A 12,666-nucleotide genomic window follows, 5' to 3' on the forward strand; every position below is an offset into this window, starting at 1 on the left:
CCTCTAAGAAATGTTTTTCGACGATGTCTTGATCTGGGCTACGTGCCTTCCTCTTGGCAAAAAGTTAAGGTAGTCTTCATACCGAAACCTGGGAAACATGACTAATCCAAAGAACTTCAGACAGATCAACTTGACTTGATTGTTGCAGAAAGGTTTGGAGAGACTGGTGGAGCATCACATTCGTGGAAACGCATTTAGGTTACACCCACTTAGTGAAAACCAACATGCTCACCAGCGTGGAAAGTCCTGTGAGTCTGTTCTTCATTTTTTGGTCACAAAGATAGAGAATGGAACTTTGAATGATGAATGCGCGATGGGGTGTTCATGGACATTAAAGGGGCTTTTGACTGTGCGCCTTTTAAAAAACTTTGTGATGCCGCCAGAGCGCATGGTGTTGATAATGCTTTAATTAAGTGGATCCATGCAATGCTAACGCAGAGATTGCTGTGCGCTGAGGTGGGTGTCGATCGCTATCTGACTGCAGAAGCAACGAAGGGCTGCCCCCAAGGAGGTGTGCTATCGCCACTTCTGTGGAGTATGCTGATCGACTCACTACTATGCGAACTGCAAAATTTGCTAATACACGTTCAAGCTTATGCTAATGACTTGGCTGTGCTTGCTGTTGATCGGGATCTTGGAACGGTGTGTAAGAATATACAAAGTGCCGTTGATTTGATAGACAGTTGGTGCCTTAGACGTGGTCTTTTAGTTAATCCAAAAAAAAAACACAATGGTATTATTCACAAAAAGGAGAAAACCCTTCAACTCTCCGAAGAAGTGAAATATTTGGGAGTCACTCTAGATAAAAAGCTTCTTTGGAACAAAAATGTAGAGGTAAAGATGAAACGAGCTCTCACAGCTTATGGGCTGTGCAGACGAACTTTTGCCTCGACAAGGGGACTCAGGCCTTTTGTGGTAATGTGGGTATACGTTGCCATCATTAGGCCGACGTTCGAATATGCATCCGTAGTGTGGTGGGTTAAGGTGAGACAAAAATGTTTTTATCGTAAACTGACCGCACTGCAAAGAACTGTGTGTCAGGGTATCACTGGTGCCATGAGCACGACATCCAGCGCAGCTTTGAATGCACTACTCAATTTGCAAGCACTGCAATGAGAGCATCTCATAGACTAATTCGATTAGATCTATGGGGAAACAACCGATGTGGTGGGCACAGAGCATTGGAAGAGTTACTGGGAGGACTGAATCCAGTTCTTACAATGCCTTCCGATTCTCGTGTCCCGATATATCTGTTTGGTAGGAGATATGAAGTTACCCTGAATCGTAGAGAGAACTGGGAAGTCCCAGAGGAATGCCTGGCGGGATACATGGAAGTCTTCTACACCGATGGCCCAAAAACATAGGAGGGTTCTGTAGCCGGAGTCTACCTCTGGAAAAAAAACGAGAAGTGGGCTTTTCCTTTGGGACAACATACAACGGTTTTTCAAGCCGAAGTTTATGCGATCCTAAGGACGGCGCAATGGGTGATTGATGAGCGGTTGAAGGGCAGGCGCATCGCAATCTGCAGTAATAGCCAAGCTGCATTGAGGGTGTTGAGTAGTCCTTTGATCACCTCGAAAATCATTCAGGAATGCTGAAACCGTTTGAACTCTATCTCTAGATTCAATACGGTGGAACTACTCTGGATACCTGGTCAATGAAATCTCGAATGCTTTAGCGAAAGAGAGGTCAATCTTCCCGATGCCGGAACCGGAACCAGCAACTGGAGTATCAGTAGCATTGGCTAAGTCTGTGTTCAAAAACTGGGAACAAGCTTCCCACAATGACAGGTGGCAGATCCTAGACTAGACTAGTTAGACACACAAAACTTTTCCTGCCAGAACCGAACATGCGCACCACAAATTTATCCTGTCGAAAAGCAGGAGGACCTGTAGGTGTATTGTGGGCATTCTGATAGCCCATAATTCACTAGTTGGGCATATGTTCAGAATAGGAATTACTCAAGATGATACGTGTCCCCGATGTTCTCCAGTTGCGATACGTTAACGAATCCGGAATATTCCGTTTGACCGGGGTGGCGAGCACAATGGCCCAACACGGCCTGTGTGCTCAGAAGCTGGTGCTTCTCCCCCACCACACACACACGCTTATTGTCCTTACTTTTGGTGAATTCAGATAGCTTAATTATTTTCCCTTTTGGGAAAGGAGGAAAACAATTGCTCCATGTTAAGAAAACTTTTTCACTGCCCCCCCTAAATCTGGGAATTTTGACGCCCTAGGTAACTGCCTAATTTACATGTCTGATACTATTTCGATCCTGGCGTCTAATTGCCACTACTGCAAGGAGCTTGAAGGGAGGAACTATACACATAAGTAGTGATAATGATGTTATACATCTCATCAAGGACTTAATAGCAAACATTGAAAGTTATCTTACATTAAAGAAATTTCTGCAGTTCCAAGGGGATTATCGGCAAATCTTAATTTTTGGAATACAATCATCTTAGGTACTGACAGCATTTGAAGTATTCCATCTTTGCAAGAAAAATAAGGAAGGATGTTCATTTGTGAAATTTCACAAAGCACACGAACTCCCCACTTGTCCTTGATGAGGAATCATTTTCAAAGTTGTTGATAATTGGCGCCGTCATTCGCGTGCCTTTACTGTTCAAAGCTGAGTAGCTTCACAGCTGCTTATCATATGATGAAAGGAATTTTTTAGATGTCAAATATTCGGAAATCAGATACATTGAAGTATTTTCGCGAAATTTCATAAACAGCGTTGGGAGATTTTGTGTCACAGTTCATTGACAGAAGTGGTTGAAGGACGACGTTTCCGTTTTCAACGAGAAAATCGTCAAAAACAACTATTCATCAGCAAGTTCAAGAATTGCTTAGAAGATACAAGGTATCAAATTGCTGTTAAAATCAAAGACATTCGTGGTATTTTTTGGATACACACAATAATTCCAGAAAAGAGTCCTTTCATTTGAAGTTTATAAATTAAATTTTTATACGTCAGGTTGCTGACGAAAACGTGTGAAGCATTAATTTCAAACTGAACCCCTATTATGTGTTGCTTTCTTACAAATATTAATTATAAATTCCATTGATCAGGTCTTATTCAAATGGAATCAATTAAAATCGATGTCCTGGGGAAGACACACCACTGAGGCAAAGTCTGGAGTTTCTTGTGAGTAAATGAGGACATTGAAGCATAATTTCGTTCCATTAAGAAATTCATGTTTTGTGTGTCACACCCATGAGCCCTGCTCCCTTTCCCCTGGCTACATCGCTTGCCATCTCCATCAGAAACTCGAAATAATTTCCATGGACGCATCCACAGATAACACAGAATTTATTCCCTTCAGGGGGTATATTACGTAGTGGTTCGAATTGCTCCGTAAACTTGAGAAAATTCGAATATTCAAATACCAACACTCCCTATAATTACACGCTCAGGAACTCAATCAATTAATGCGGTTGGAAGTGTACCTCGAGAACATACGCACAGCTTCATCTAACCAGAGTACGTTGCACACATTGCGGCTTCCTTCGTCCTCGAGACATATTCACAAAATCGCTTTATTTTGAGGTTAACACAACATTCTCGAGCACGCAAACTACTTTGTTTACATTTCGAGAGTGGCCCTTGGGAGATAATAGTAGAACAAATTTAGGATTGGAGTGGAGCAGGGCAGGATGCAAGGCAACTTCTCTCTGGCTCCTCATAGATGCTACACATGCCTGTGTGTAGGATGTGGACGCTTGAATCAGTGACCTAATAGACATTCAACACTTACCTAGAAATTGCGAGGAGATGCCTGGAGAGCCTGCATGGGGTCATTTCATATAATGATACTGAAATTTCGGGTATTATTGTCTACTAGCCCAAATATGCCTGGCAAGCTTCGTGGTTTTTCAACTATGGCTTCAAGTGCAGTACGCATGCAGATGTATGTTCATGACAATGTATCTAGAAAGATAGTAGGCGAAGTTTGGAACCGCGCTAATGCTTTTAAAAGGACTTTGTTTCGCAACTAGGTTGAAAATGATGCTTAGCCAGATTTTCTTTTTTTAATGCAATACTTTGCATATAGTTTTACAAGCAATCTAGAAGGACCCCTTGACTAAGTTTCATCGCCAAAATTGATGTAGAAGAGAATAATAATCCATCGTTGGATCCTGCGAGTTGATCCATTTATCGCAGATGCAGTTTATACTCGCGCTATCAAGGCAGGTTCATTGGTTTCTGTAATGTGGGGTGGCAATAGCGGTCTATCCTACACCCCAAAGAAACCTTCTTGATCTTACCCTGCCATTGAGACTAAAAAAGTGCGGGTTTCGTCCAAGGACTTAAAAGACTGGGAGGTGTCCATCCTAATTAGGTTATACGTGTAGGACTCGAGATCCCTGGGCACGTCAGGTACCTTTCCGCGTGATTGGCGGGCGGCTTCAGCTTCAGCATTGCTGGGCGGCCTCTGGTTCTCTCCGTATAATAGCTCCGCGGCTGCATGGAGGCTAAGTAGAAAGAGTGGCAGCAATTGTGATCAACAAGGATCATCATTCACCGCATTTCATGTCAAACACCGAAGCGCTGATTACACCCACAACAGAATAAACCCGCTGAAATCTCCAGCATTTTTGGCAGATGATTCTCTCTGTAATGATCTCCATGGCATCCAAGGAGCAGATCACCATCATCATCAACGGTGCAACAACCGGTATCCGGTCTAAGCCTGCCTTAATAAGGAACTCCCGACACCCACTTTTTGCGCCGAGGTCCACCAATTCGATATCCCTAAAAGCTGCCTGGCGTCCTGACCTACGCCATCGCTTCATCTTAGGCAGGGTCTGCCTCGTCTTCTTTTTCTACCATAGATATTGCCCTTATAGACTTTCCGGGGGGGATCATCCTCATCCATACGGATTAAGTGACCCGCCCACCGTAACCTATTGAGCCGGATTTTATCCACAATCGGACGGTCATAGTATCGCTCATAGATTTCGTCGTTATGTATACTACGTAATCGTCCATCCTCATGTAGGGGGCCAAAAATTCTTCAGAGGATTCTTCTCTCGAACGCAGCCAAGAGTTCGCAATTCTTTTCGCTAAGAAGCCAAGTCTCCGAGGAATACAGGAGGACTGGGAAGATCATTGTCCTGTACAGTAAGAGCTTTGACCCTATGGTGAGACGTTTCGAACGAATTAGTTTTTGTAAGCTGAAATAGGCTCTGTTGGTTGACAATAACCGTGCGCGGATTTCATCATCGTAACTGTTATCGGTTGTGATTTTCGATCCTAAATTGGAGAAATTATCAACGGTCTCAAAGTTGTATTCTCCTATCTCTATTCTTCCCGTTTGACCAACGCAGTTTGATGTTGTTGGTTGATTGGTTTTCGGTGTTGACGTTGCCATACCGCCATATACTTTGGCCAGCAGTTGGGTGGACTTAAAGAGGATCGTACCTCTCGCATTTACCTCAGCATCACGGATCACTTTCTCGAGGGCCAGGTTAAAGAGGACGCATGATAAGGCATATCCTTGTCGTAGACCGTTAATGATGTCGAATGGTCTTCGAGTGATCCTGCTGCTTTCGTCTGGCCTCACACATTGATCAGGGTGAGCCTAGTCAGTCTTATCAATTTCATCGGGATACCGAATTGTCTGTACAGTTTTACCCTGGCTATGCTATCATAGGGGGCTTTAAAGTCGATGAATAGATGGTACAACTGGTGTCCATATTCCAACAGTTTTTCCATTGCTTGCCGCAGAGAGCAAATCTAATCTGTTGCTGATTTGCCTGGAGTGAAGCCTCTTTGGTATGGGCCAATGATGGACGTATGGGGCTATCCGGCCTAGCAAGATAGCGGAGAATATCTTATAGATGGTACTCAGCAACGTGATACCTCTATAATTGCTGCACTGTGTGGTATTTCCCTTTTTATGTATGGAACAGATAACGCCTCGTTGCCAATCGTCAGACATTGGATCGCTGTCCCATACCTTGAGCACAAGTTGATGAACCACTTCTCTCTGCTATACTTAGTGGTGGTAGTATTTGTCCGTTGTCTTCAGTTGGCGGGACCTCCAGCTCGCCGATGTTCTGGTTGTTCAGTAGCTCATCAAAATACTCGACCCATCGTTCCAATATGCCCATCCTGTCGGAAATCAGATTTCCCTCTCCGTCGCGGCAGGATGAGCATCGAGGTGTATAAGGCTTCATCCTACTGATTTGTTGGTAAGACTTTCTCGTCTGGTGCGATTGTTCCCTGCACTTTTCGAGTTCACAGACTTGTTGGTTCTCCCAAGCTTCCTTTTTCCGTCTGTGAAGTCGCTTCTCCCCTCGACGGAGTTCGTGATAAGTCTCTGCGCGTGCCCGTGTTCTTTAAGAATGCAACATTACTCGGTATGTGGCATTCTTCTGTCCCGTTGCTAGCTTACATTCATCGTCAAACCAGCCGTTCCCACTGGCTGGGGCCAAGTATGTTTGTGGCCGTATCAATGACAACGTTCTTCAGATGGTTGTGAAGATCATTTGTTGATGCTTCATCTCCAGGTCCTCTGTTGACTACGGTTATTGCGGCATCCATTTCCCTCTTATAGGTGTCCCGGACGGCTATGTTGTGGATGGCTTCTGTGTTAACTCTCACCTGATTGTCAGAGGGGATTCTGGGTGGTGATGTTATATTCGTTATTAACTTCGATGCCAGGCCAATTTTAGCAAGAGAGTTCTTCTTACCGGCCATTATACGAACAGACGTTTCTTTCGACTTCTTACTCAAAGGCTGCAATCTAATATCGATTGGGAATCTCCTCAGTTTGGTTGTTGTTATGACAAATTGACATTAACATTGTTCAAAAGGCCACCCTGGGTGGCCGGTGACGACCAAAAGGGAGAGCTATTCCAAAAACTTACAAAGACCGAGAAATTGATCGCTCCATCGAAGCGCATGTCTCTGCGCTAGGCAGGCTTGGGTATTTGTTGAGCACTTCGATCCCTCACGTGTCATTGCACTAAAAATTCACGTGCTCTTTCCGATGCGTTGGTCCCCACGAGATGCTGAAAAATAAACACAAACACGGGGATTCGCGTGCACCTAGTGAAATACCAACATGCAAGCTAAACGTGAAAATAAAAATTTAAAAAAACAAGTGGGGAAAAGGGATCCAATAAATTTGGTGTCAATCGCTACAACCGTTTCCGAGATAAATGCGTGTAACAGACAGAGAGACCAACAAACAGACAGGCGGCGGTTTTCGGGAGTGAGCAAGCGGCCTCCTGGCCGTCGATATCCCTTGATCGCCGTGCCTCGGTGGTGGACATCTTGGCCACCGTGGCATCTAATGCTGCAAGTGTTTTAGATTTGGAGAAGGAGGTGTTCAAACGAACCACAACTCTGCCAAAAACATCAATTGCAAAGGCAAAGAATGATGGGCTAAAAGGAAATAGTTGGCTAAAAAAGCGATTTCGAGACACATCGGATTTGATCAAGAGGTATTCCAGCAGCAGCGAATAGATCTATTCAGGAGAAGCTCATCAATTTTACGATCTCCTCCTATATCAAAGTTGGCAAAAGAGAAAGCCCATGGGAGCTCAGCAATTGAAAAAGTGAAGAACCCAGTAAAAGGACTCATCTGGCTACGACTCACCGAGAACAGAGCCCACCCAGAAGAACTACCTTTTATGCAACTTGGGACTAAAATAGTTGAGCATCAAGGACAAGCACAGCGTGTACCAATCCATTAAGAGGTGGTGGTGAGAGCCATCAGGGTGTTTTACAATCGGTCGCAGGAAGAAGTAGGAAAGCCTAAGGAAAAGCCAGACATCCCAGCCCCAACAGTGTCACAGGCGATCCAAGTCAATCAAGTAAGAGAGTGCGAGATAAAGAGGGGGAAGCTTTGGGAATTCAACGGGCATCAAAAAGGAGAAAAGAGGTCTTCACCAGTCCAACAAATGGAACTAAAAGTTCAGAAGGGCTCAAAGTGTCCAAAGTGGGAATGCCGGCTAGCGAAGCGAAACTGAAGGAAAACAAGAACGGTGGTTGGATTAAGGTCGTGAACAAAAAAAGAAACAAGAAACCGAAGGTACAGATTCGCCCGGAGGCAATTGTAATCTCCAGCAGAGGACATCTACTGTACGCGGACATACTGAATAAAGCGAAATCTGACCCTGGCCTAAAAGACCTAGGTGGGCATGTCAGCAAAATTTGGAGGACCCAGAAAGGGGATCGGTCCGATGGATGTTGAAGGTGTGGGAGATGTGTGGAGACCCCAGATGCATTTTGTGCGAAGGAAAGGAGGGACGGGATAACCGGCATATTGCCGGAAGTGGTAAATGTCCAGAATTTAGGAAGGCGTTAACTGCAGTGAAAAAATGAGGTTAATACAAATAAACCTAAATCATTGCAGGGTCCCACAAGATTTGCTTGCGCATACCACTTACGAATCCGCGATGGTGATTGCTATCATTACTGAATCGTACAGGAATCTTTACGGTGGTGTATGGGTGAGAGATTCGACTGGTGGAGTGGCGATATGGGCGTGCGGTCGTCAATCCCTACAATATAGCATGGGTCACGCGGCTAGTGGCTTTGTGTGGGCAAAAATAAGCGGTATTTCCTATATAGCTGCTACGCCCCACCAAGCCTCACACTGTCTCAGTTGGAAGACCTGTTAGACGATTTTGTTCACGAGGCAAGGGGACGAGGTCCAAAGGTGATACTCAGTGATTTAAATACGCGGGTTATCGAGTGGGGCAGCAAAGAGACTAACGCAAGGGGGCGGTGCTTATTAGAAGCATTCGCCCAGTTGCATATAGTTCTAGCCAACAAAGGCGATGTAAACACTCATCGGAAAGGGGGAACTGGTTCAATTGTAGATCTGACTTTTTGTCTGCGCTAGCACGTAACAGACTTCACGTACAGTGACTCCAGGCAATTACCTTTGAACTAAGAACCGAGCCGCAAGGCAGGAGACCCGCACCCCAGAAGCCGAAATTCAAAAGAACACCAGGATGGTCTGCAAAAGCGATAGATGAGCAAACATTCATGGAGGTATGGCTAAACCCATGTTACAAAAAGCATCTCTAAAGCATGTGACGTGTCGATGGATGCTCATTCCGGAATAGAAGACCCAATTATTGGTGGAATAGTGAACTTCCCGTCCTTCGATCGATTTACCACAGAGCTAGACGAACGGCTCAGAGGGCAATAGGAAGGATCGATCAAGAGCACAAGGAGCATGCCTATAGGTAAGCTCGCAAGAACCTCAAGCTCGCCATTCAGCGGAGTAAGAGCGAATGTTTTAAGGAGCTCTGTTTGGAAGCGGACATAAATCCATGGGGGAGCCCTATGCTCTTGTTGAAAATAATCTAGGGGTTATTTCCTTAGCAATAGGGGGTATTGACACCTTTCAGCGTCCCCTCAATGTAATGACGATTCCACCAGTCACCAGGGAGGAGCTGCTGGAGATCTGCAGTCGACGACATACCGAATAAGGCCCTCAAAATTGTCGTCAAATGTAGACCGGGTATTTTCGCGGAGCTGATCGAAACGCGCATGTCCGAGGGTATCTTTCCTGCACCATGAAAGCGGCGGAAGCTGGTGCTGCTGTCTAAGGCTGGCAAACCTCCAGGGCGACCGTCCTCCTATGTGCTCATATGTCTTCTGTACACTATGCGGAAAATGTTGGAGCGGGTTATTTATAATAGATTACTCCCAGTCGTTCGTCTAGTTCAGATAGGCAGTATGGGTTCTGCAAAGCCAGATCATGATGGACCCAAGGAGTACGCTGTCTCCGCGGGTATCCCACAGGTCTCTGTACTGGGCCCACTACTGGGAAACATCATGTATAATGATATACTTATCCTTCCGGTTCCGGAGGAGGCCACGGTGGTGGGTTACGCCGATGATATAGTACTGGTTATGGTCGCAAAGTATCTCGAGAATGCTGAGTTGTACTCAATCGAAGCAATCAGTGTTATGAAGGCTTGGTTAGAGAGTGCTGCACTGGGAGTCCCAGTTTGGGGGAAAGAGCTGCAGGTTTTATGCAATGCACATAAACTGAGTACGGCTTACAGAAGAGCAGCCTTAAGGCTGTGTTCTACCTTCATGACCGTCTTAGGTGATACAGCATTCGTCATCTCGGGAATGATGCCGATTAACATCCTGACAACCGAAATAATGAGCATTTATAACACCAGGTCCATCTCTCCCACATGAAAAAAGCCGAAAAGGAGAGATCCATAAGCAGATGGCAACAGCGATGACCAGTTAGAAAAGGGTCGTTGGACTTACAGGTTGATCCCTTCCATCGGGGAGTGGCTAGAGAGAAAGCATGGGGAGATCAATTATAATCTCACGCAGTTTCTCACCGGCCATGGAGGATACTGTCAATTTATGTACATGTTTAAATTGAACACCTCATCTTATTTTGCAAACTGCTACGGAGTCCCAGAAGACCCAGCGCACGTATTCTGCAAGGAACCTATGCTACAGTTGGTGATCTGAAGGATGCTTTGCTAGATGAATTCCTGCGACGTGTCAAAGCTGGTACTGAAATCGTATCTCTTGGGGAAAAATAAAATAAGTGTATTGAACATATTCGCTATTCCTTCACTGATATATGCCTTCGGAATATTGCCGTGGAAGAAGACCGATTTAGAAAACGTCCAATGGCGGATACGGACTACTATGCCCAAATTCCGTTTGTATCAACGCAATTCTACCATGGAGCTGATGAGGCAGAGTGTGGTTGCGGCACAATATCACCGTCAAGTCGACTCACTGCGCACTTATTTTCACTGCAGGGGAGTCCCTTGTATGCGGCAGTTTGTAAAGGAAACTGTGGGTGACTCCACTTAACTTGAAAAACCAATCTTTCAATCCTTTGAATGGGTTTAAGTCAGACCAAGAGGGGATCGATGAATGGAAGTCAACGACAATGCACGGGAAACATGCGAATTGTCTTTGACAGCCAATTTTCGATTTTCGTTTGTCGAACAGATGGCTGGCTGGGACGAGGGATTCATGTGTGCCATTCAGGACGGCGAGATCGCCACCCGAGCTTACAATGAAAGAACGGGTGGAGAACCACCGGTGCGGAATGAGCGCTTCGGCTGGACTATTATGGCGTCGCACACTGGGACGAATCGTTATTTTAGCATGACAAAATTATTTGCTCATTGTTTATGAGAGCGATTTTGGTAAAACATAGAATTCAAGGGTAACAGAGTTTGCTAGTTACAAATTCGAGTAAAATTTCAAAATGGCGGATGCAATATGACATTTGAAGATACGAGATTTCATTCACATTAGTGGTTTTAACGATTCAATATACCCAATTTGACGTTAGATTTATTAAAAAATGTACACGGGAATTAACAGACAGCGGAAATATTAATAAAACAAAAAATTAAATAAAAATTTGTATTTCAAAAGGACTTATTCTTATCTATTAATATATTATGTATAGTAGAAATATAAGTACATTTTTTTAAAATTAGAGTTCTGCTTCTTCGTCTTCATTCGCACAGCAAATAATAGTTCTTAGCATACTTATTACCACCTGGTTAAATTTGGTTTTATTCTTTTTGGGATTTTTTCGTTTACTTGTTACAATGGGGCCCGAAGATACAAGCATCCAATTAAATATATCAACATTTGTATTTATTCTTGATGTTTTCCTGGAATGGCATTGCCTTAAAATTTTGTATTCCTTATGGCCTGCTTCAATGACATCTTCAGATAACTGGCCTATTGGCAAAGGTAAAGATTTTATAATATCAGCACCATGTAATAAGAGTTTGTGAACCGTGGCACTCATTTTATACCAGCCGTAAAGAGATATAGCCAGATATATTTTAAAAATATCTTCCTTAATGTAATGCCCGCATGAAATAACAGAAAGTATATTTGAAAATCGTATTATTAACTCCTTATCAACTCCGGTTATTTCAGATGACAGTGAAGGGTTCTCGAAAAATTTCCTTGCCGTGTTTCCATCATTGCTATTGCCTCCACCTTGCTTCGGCTGATCGACAACGAGGCCCAATTTATTATAGAACTCAGTAGCTATTTTAGTTTTTCTTTCCTTTACATTTGCTTTTGCATTTTCACCTCTTGCTTGCCACTGCTTTATTTCCAATTTATAAGCTATCTGCAACAAATATTCATAGCACCTAATATGAGCATTTAGTACAGAGATACCAAATTTAAACGCGCTTTCATCACAGTCCCTATTTTGCAATTTTCCTAAATCATTTAAATCTTTTGCAGAAGCTTTACAAATATTACACGCCTGCGAGTTTGTATTTTCAGTTAAAATATTAATCGTTTTTCCATCTAACATGGTACATATGAGTACATGTTTAATTTTTATTTCCTTATCATCCATACGAATAATAGTAGGCTCGAATTGCAAAATTTGTTTTTCCACCTCTTTATATTCGTCTTTCACATTTTCAATATTTTCTTTTTTTATTTTCAATGCAATTGGACGACAATATCTCGTCGATGATGGGGTTAAATTATTCCAAAATATTTGTTTTTTATTATTATTAGATTGACACATTTGCAATGGCACTATTGTACACAAAATAATGTTAGAATCGGCATATAATGAATTATCTGCAAAATTCTGTTTGTATATGCTATGCCCACCACTTCCATCTAAACCCCATTTGTAATAAATTTCGATGATA

Source organism: Hermetia illucens, chromosome 1 (assembly GCF_905115235.1).
Source record: "Hermetia illucens chromosome 1, iHerIll2.2.curated.20191125, whole genome shotgun sequence".
Classification (NCBI taxonomy): domain Eukaryota; kingdom Metazoa; phylum Arthropoda; class Insecta; order Diptera; family Stratiomyidae; genus Hermetia; species Hermetia illucens.